Consider the following 8,149-nt stretch of genomic DNA (forward strand, 5'->3'; position numbering starts at 1 on the left):
CTGATGGCTGAAAGCGGCGTTCGGGGAGAAACGCGATTTCTGGGTCAGCAACGGCATAGTCTCCCGAGCGGTTCAGCGCGAATGCTGCTTTCTGCGCGTGAGAGCGAAGGAGTGCGATTCCGATACCGACAACTGCGAATTCAGCCTCCTGTACTACCTGCGAGTGGGGGGTTTTTTCTCCGCAGTCCTGAAAGGATCGCTCCTCACTTTCTGAAATGCACTCCCTGGCAGCACTACGTCTGTCGCTCCTCGAACTTGCAGTTGCCTTGTTAGAGCGGGTTTTCCCTTCCACTCTTTTCCTCTCTGAATGCAGATGTGCAGCAGTGGAGAGCCTCAGTGGGACGAATTGTGGCTCCAAGTAAAGCAGAGACATAGTATTCAGAGCTAGGCGTAGTGCATTCTGCATGTAGCCAAGGCGAAGTGCAAATCGCTCCTTTCCGATGTGCGGTCTGGAGCCCGATCACTCGTCGGAGGAAAGCAGCCGGCTGAAGTGGCCCGTTCTCGGCAAGTGAGAAACACGAGACCGCTACTGAAGGCTGAAAGCGGCGTTCGGGGAGAAGCACGATTTCTCGGCCAGCTACGGCATAGTCTCCGGAGCGGTTCAGCGCGAATGCCGCTTTCTGCGCGTGAGAGCAAAGGAGTGCGATTCCGATGCCGACAACTGCGAATTCAGCCTCCTGCACTACCTGCGAGTGGGGGTTTTTTCTCCGAAGTCCTGAAAGGATCATTCCCCACTTTCTGAAACGCTCTCCCTGAGAGCACTACATCTGTCGCTCCTCGAATTTGCAAATGTCTTATTGGAGAGGGTTTTCCCTTCCACTCTTTTCCTCTCTGAATGCAGATGTGTAGCAGTGGAAAACCTGACTAGAATTAATTGTCGCTCGAAATAAAGGCAGAGACATAGTATTCAGAGCTAGTCAAGTGCATTCTGCATGTAGCCAAGGCGAAGTGCAAACCGCTCCTTTCCGATGTGCAGTCGGGGCCCTGCTCACTCGTCGGAGAAAAGCAGCCGGCTGAAGTGGCCCGTTCTCGGCAAGCAAGAAACGCGAGACCGCTGCTGACGGCTGAAAGCGGCGTTCGGGGAGAAGCGTGATTTCTCGGCCAGCTACGGCATAGTCTCCGGAGCGGTTCAGCGCGAATGCTGCTTTCTGCGTGTGAGAGCGAAGGAGTGCAATTCCGATGCCGACAACTGCGAATTCAGCCTCCTGCACTACCTGCGAGTGGGGGGGTTTTTCTCCGAAGTCCTGAAAGGATCACTCCCCACTTTCTGAAACGCTCTCCCTGAGAGCACTACATCTGTCGCTCCTCAAACTTGCAGTTGCCTTGTTAGAGCGGGTTTTCCCTTCCACTCTTTTCCTCTCTGAATGCAGATGTGTAGCAGTGGAAAACCTCACTAGAATTAACTGTCGCTCAAAATAAACGCAGAGATATAGTATTCAGAGCTAGGAGTAGTGCATTCTGCATGTAGCCAAGGCGAAGTGCAAACCGCTCCTTTCCGATGTGCGGATAGGGACCCACTCACACATCGGAGAAAAGCAGCCGGCTGAAGTGGCCCGTTCTCGGCAAGCGAGAAACACGAGAACGGGCCGCTGCTGACGGCTGAAAGCGACTTTCGGGTGTCATGGTTTTATATTTTTTTTGTTGTTTTGGTTTGGTTCTCAGTATTCCGCATCAATACATCATGTAGTATACTAGGAGTTAAAGTGTTAATGCTCCAATTCCAGGCACCTATCCCTATACGTTACAGAAGTCATGGGATCTGGCCCTTCCGGGTGGGGCGGTCTCTTACTGCCTGGCAGTGGGTGCTGGAGGGTGCTTTCCTGGCCGTTCCAAGCTTTTCAGGTTTCAATCGGTATCGGGAACTCTCTCTCTCTCCTGCTTTATTTGATTTATTAGTCTCAATTTCAATCAGATTGTATTATATTGTGTTATCTTGCATTCCGATATCATAATTAGTAAAATAAGTTTTCCTCCATAGATTGTTGCCGCTGGTTTTTTTGGTTTTCCTCCCTTCCTTCCCATTTTGTGGGCTGGGAAGGGGAGGGCAGGGGCCTACCGCCCCCCTGTGACGGGTGTAGATTGATCTCGTTAACTCCGTGACAGATTTTGGTGGAGAATGCGGGCATAGTTCTATTTCTTAGCTTTTAGTGCGAATCTCTCTCTCTGCTCTTAGAGAGCTTCATTAGGAAGCATTATCAGTTGTTTAGGTTTCTGTGCTGGAAAACTTGACCTTGAAAGACTAGGCGTGCTGCCAGTGTTCTGGGATATTTGTAAACTTTGAGCACTGCTCAGTCTGGGTAGTGCCTTTTTTTTTTTTCCCTTTTTCCTCCTTCTTCTTGTCAGTTTCAATTCATTAACCCCTGTTTTAATAGACACCAGCAATGAACCCACTTTTCATTGTGGGGGTGTTGAGTAAAGGCTTACAAACCATCATGTTACTCTCAACCTATTGGCAAATTGTCAAGGCCATAATTACTTGTTGTGGAATTATGTTCATATATAACTACTTAAGGGCATTGACGGAGACACCTGCATGGTACCTGTATGCAATGTGGTATGGTCTGAATTTTGACATTCACATCCTAGATGGAATGGCTAATTTTACAAACAGCACAATGTTCAGACCAGTCTCCAGGCTTCCTTATCGGTTTGTCAGACGGTTTTCGAATTCTGAATTAATACTCATGGGCGCGCTATTGTTTTCCTGGATTATATTCCTTTACAAAGGGAAGGAGTCTCCTCCAGAACCAGAGAGTGCTGACTGGCAGGGAATATGGAGAGGTTTAGGAAAGATCTTAAAAGCAAGGGGACCCGCAGTGTCATGGGATTTTACACTCGAACATCTGTGGGATCCTGAGAAACTAAGTCAGTATTTGAGTCAGGGACAGCGCGGCTTACATAACTCTAAGGAGGTACAACTTATTTGGGGTTTGGCTTGTGCTTACCGCGCCCTATATGATACTATTCTGGAGAGAGAGAGTTTCCGAGCTGAGGTTCAGGCCAAAGTGGAGAATCTCCAAGTCAAATCTGATCAGTTACAAGAGACACCAGTAACAATATCAGTTGCTCCTGTGGAAGGCAAGAAATGGAAACGAGTGTCCACGCGTCTAGAATGGAAAAAAGAAGAAGCGGAGGAGGAGGTGGAGGAAGATCCAGGCGAGGGGCCCTCCTCAGAACCACCACCATCGCGAAAAGCAAAAGGAAAAACTAAGAGACATGCAGAAGAGACTGATGATGAGGACATCCTTATTACTACTCGTCGGCCCCTGAAGATGACTGAAATCCAAGGTTCAAGAAAGGAGTTCACACGGGGCCCGAATGAAACTATTGTTTCCTGGTTGGTTCGTTGTTGGGACCGCGGGGCCAATAGCTTGTTTCTAGATGGTAATGAAGCTTGCCAACTAGGAGCCATTGCCAGAGACCCAGCTACTGACCGAGGAATTGGTCGATGTTTGGATGAGTCTGCCTCCCTTTGCGAACGAGTGCTAATAGCCGTGAAAGAAAGGTATCGCTTCAAAGACGGCTTGAAGCCTGTGATGAAAAGATGGGATACAGTTGAAAAGGGTATCCAGTACTTGAGGGAAATGGCTGTGGTGGAAATGCTGTTCGACCCTAACTTTGTTCCTAACCACCCACGACAAGAACGCGATCCTGAGAGAGTGAGGACGACGCCTGAGATATGGTAGAGACTCATAACAACAGCACCAGACAGATATGCCGGTACACTACTGTCAGCTAATGACAGATACCGGGAACAAGAGAGAATACCCTTAGTTTTTGAATTGATTCTTACGCTCCAAAACTACGAACAACAGCTACCCCCAACTCACGCTTCCATTGCTGCCGTCTCACAAGTAACGAACCAACTGAATGAAATGCAGGAGCAAATATCTCTACTGATTAATCGTGACAAACCTGTGCCAGTATCAGAAGTGCCCAGTGAAGATCAGGATAATCAAAAGAGTCTACTGAAGGAGCTGATCAAACTAATGCGAATCCAACTAACTAACGACGATGAACCTCCCTACTCATGGGCACCATCAAAAATCTCAGCTATTAAAGGCAAACGCTTTCCGGCTCCAGTGAGGAACAATACATCGCGAATTGCCTTGTGGCGTTACCTACGTGACCATGGAGAAGACATGAGAAAATGGCACGACCAAGCTACTCCTGTACTACGAGCACGGGTGAAAGAATTACAAAGCAGATCAATCACCAGTGCAGTTGCTCCACTTATCACAGGTAATGAATAGAGGGGCCCTGCCCTCAGCCAGGGGGGGAAGGGATAATCGAGTATATTGGACTGTGTGGATTCGATGGCCTGGCACGTCAGAACCACTGAAATATAAGGCACTGGTGGATACTGGTGCACAGTGCACTCTGATGCCCTCGAGTCATGAAGGGACAGAATCAATCCATATTTCCGGGGTGACTGGAGGCTCTCAAGAATTGACTGTGTTGGAGGCTGAGATAAGCCTCACTGGTAAGGACTGGCAAAAACATCCTATTGTAACTGGCCCAGGGGCTCCATGTATACTAGGTATCGATTACCTCAGAAGGGGGCATTTCAAGGATCCTAAGGGGTATCGGTGGGCCTTTGGGATAGCTGCTGTGGACACAGACAACATTAAGCAGCTGTCTGTTTTGCCTGGCCTATCAGAAGATCCGTCTGTTGTGGGGTTGCTGCAAGTAAAAGAGCAACAGGTACCGATTGCCACAAAAACGGTGCACAGACGGCAGTATCGCACCAACAGGGATTCCTTGCTCCCCATTCATAAGTTGATTCGTCAACTAGAGGATCAGGGAGTGATCAGCAAAACTCACTCACCCTTTAACAGCCCCATATGGCCAGTACGTAAAGCCAGTGGAGAATGGAGACTGACAGTGGACTACCGTGGCCTGAATGAAGTTACACCCCCACTGAGTGCTGCTGTGCCGGACATGTTAGAGCTCCAATATGAACTAGAGTCAAAGGCAGCCAAATGGTATGCCACCATTGACATTGCTAATGCCTTCTTTTCCATTCCTTTGGCTGAAGAATGTAGGCCACAGTTTGCTTTCACATGGAGGGGCATTCAGTATACTTGGAACCGTTTGCCCCAGGGGTGGAAACACAGCCCAATCATTTGCCATGGGTTGATCCAAACTGTATTGGAACAAGGCAGTGCTCCTGAGCACCTGCAGTACATTGATGATATCGTTGTGTGGGGCGATACAGCAGAAGTCTTCACGAAAGGAGAGCGAATAATCCAAATTCTTCTGTGTGCTGGTTTTGCTATTAAGCGGAGCAAAGTGAAAGGGCCTGCCCAGGAAATTCAGTTCCTAGGTATAAAGTGGCAAGATGGCCGTCGTCACATCCCAACAGATGTGATTGACAAAATCAGTGCCATGTCTCCACCCACTAATAAGAAAGAGACACAATCGTTCCTGGGTGTAGGGGGTTTTTGGAGAATGCATGTTCCAAACTACAGCCTCATTGTAAGCCCCCTTTATCAGGGGGCACAGAAGAAGAATGATTTTATGTGGGGTCCTGAGCAGCAGCAGGCTTTTGAGTAGATTAAACAAGAGATAGCCCGTGCCGTGGCCCTGGGGCCAGTACGGATGGAACAGGATGCGAAGAACATCCTCTACACTGCTGCTGGAGAGAAAGGTCCCACTTGGAGTTTGTGGCAAAGAGCCTCAGGAGAGACCCGAGGCTGACCCCTGGGATTCTGGAGTCGGGCATACAGAGGGCAAATGCTCTATGGGGGTGGTTACAGCAGTGGGAGCAAAATAACTGGCAAAGAAAGAGTAAACCTATTTGGGCTGCTGAATTGTGGAAAGATATTGCCGCCCGAACAAAGAATATAGTTGTAAAGGTGTGCAATGTAGATGCTCATGTGCCCAAGAGTCGGGCTACAGAAGAACAGCAAAATAACCATCAGGTAGACAGAGCTGCCAAAATTGAGGTGGCCCAAATAGACCTGGACTGGCAGAACAAGGGTGAATTATTTTTAGCTCGATGGGCCCATGAGACCTCGGGTCACCAAGGGAGAGATGCGACACATAAATGGGCTAGAGACCGAGGGGTGGACTTAACTATGGATGCTATTGCACAGGTTATTCTTGATTGTGAAACATGTGCCATAATCAAACAAGCCAAAAGGATGAAACCACAGTGGGGGGAAGGGCGATAGCTAAAGTATAAATACGGAGAGGCATGGCAGGTTGATTATATCACCTTGCCACGATCTCGCAGTGGTAAATGTTATGTGCTTACTATGGTGGAGGCAACAACTGGGTGGCTTGAAACCTATGCAGTACCCCATGCTACCGCCCGAAATACCATATTAGGTCTTGAGAAACAAGTCCTGTGGTGACATGGTACCCCAGAAAGAATTGAGTCAGATAATGGGACTCATTTTAAAAATTCTCTTGTAAATACTTGGGCCAAAGATCATGGCATTGAGTGGATTTATCATATTCCCTACCATGCACCAGCCTCTGGTAAAATTGAACGATACAATGGGTTGTTAAAAACTATGCTGAAAGCAATGGGAGGCGGTACATTTAAACACTGGGAGAAGCATTTGGCAGAAGCCACCTGGTTAGTCAATACCAGAGGATCTATCAATCATGATGGTCCTACCCAATCCAGCTCCCTACTTACTGTAGACGGAGATAAAGTCCCTGTTGTACATGTAAAGAACATGTTGGGAAAAGCAGTTTGGGTTCTTCCAGCTTCTGGAAAGGGCAACCCGCTCCGTGGTACTGTTTTTGCCCAGGGACCAGGGACCACTAGGTGGGTAATGCAAAAAAATGGGGATGTTCAATGTGTACCACAAGGAAACTAGATGCTGGGGGAGTGCAGTCGATAATTCTATGTATATGTATATAGACGTGTGTGTAATGCATTTTGATCATCTTTTTCGCTTATATAAGTATATAAATTAAGCATGATGTAGTGATGTAGAATAAGGGGAGGAATGTCATGGTTTTATATTTTTTTTGTTTTGGTTCTCAGTATTCCGCATCAATACATCATGTAGTATACTAGGAGTTAAAGTGTTAATGCTCCAATTCCAGGCACCTATCCCTATACGTTACAGAAGTCATGGGATCTGGCCCTTCCGGGTGGGGCGGTCTCTTACTGCCTGGCAGTGGGTGCTGGAGGGTGCTTTCCTGGCCGTTCCAAGCTTTTCAGGTTTCAATCGGTATCGGGAACTCTCTCTCTCCTGCTTTATTTGATTTATTAGTCTCAATTTCAATCAGATTGTATTATATTGTGTTATCTTGCATTCCGATATCATAATTAGTAAAATAAGTTTTCCTCCATAGATTGTTGCCGCTGTTTTTTTGGTTTTCCTCCCTTCCTTCCCATTTTGTGGGCTGGGAAGGGGAGGGCAGGGGCCTACCGCCCCCCTGTGACGGGTGTAGATTGATCTCGTTAACTCCGTGACATCGGGGAGAAGCGCGATTTCTCGGCCAGCTACGGCATAGTCTCCGGAGCGGTTCAGCGCGAGTGCCGCTTACTGCGCATGAGAGCGAAGGAGTGCAATTCCGATGCCGACAACTGCGAATTCAGCCTCCTGCACTACCTGCGAGTGGGGGTGTTTTTCTCCGCAGTCCTGAAAGGATCACTCCCCACTTTCTGAAACGCACTCCAAGTGAGCACTACATCTGTCGCTCCTCAAACTTGCATTTGCCCTGTTAGAGCGGGTTTTCCCTTCCACTCTTTTCCTCTCTGAATGCAGATGTGTAGCAGTGGAAAACCTCACTAGAATTAATTGTCGCTCGAAATAAAGGCAGAGATATAGTATTCAGAGATAGGCGTAGTGCATTCTGCATGTAGCCAAGGCGAAGTGCAAACCGCTCCTTTCCGATGTGCGGATAGGAGCCCGCTCACACATCGGAGAAAAGCAGCCGGCTGAAGTGGCCCGTTCTCGGCAAGCGAGAAACGCGAGACCGCTGCTGACGGCTGAAAGCGGCGTTCGGGGAGAAGTGCGATTTCTCTGTCAGCAACGGCATAGTCTCCGGAGCGGATCAGCGCGAGTGCCGCTTTCTGCGCATGAGAGCGAAGGAGTGCGATTCCGATGCCGACAACTGCGAATTCAGCCTCCTGCACTACCTGCGAGTGGGGGTTTTTTCTCCGCAGTCCAGAAAAGATCGC

At 48.4% G+C, this 8,149-nt stretch overlaps 1 long non-coding RNA gene across 1 annotated transcript; it reads left to right on the forward strand.

Moving 5' to 3' along the window:
- Nucleotides 1–1,622: 1,622 nt before the first annotated feature.
- Nucleotides 1,623–7,316, forward strand: LOC146543046 (uncharacterized). The gene is made up of 2 exons (XR_014887436.1): nucleotides 1,623–1,842; nucleotides 7,066–7,316. It is a non-coding gene; the product is annotated as an uncharacterized LOC146543046 (long non-coding RNA).
- The last annotated feature ends 833 nt before the right edge of the window (nucleotides 7,317–8,149 follow it).

This window comes from Meleagris gallopavo, chromosome 20, assembly GCF_905368555.1.
Source record: "Meleagris gallopavo chromosome 20, MGAL_WU_HG_1.1, whole genome shotgun sequence".
NCBI classification, from domain to species: domain Eukaryota; kingdom Metazoa; phylum Chordata; class Aves; order Galliformes; family Phasianidae; genus Meleagris; species Meleagris gallopavo.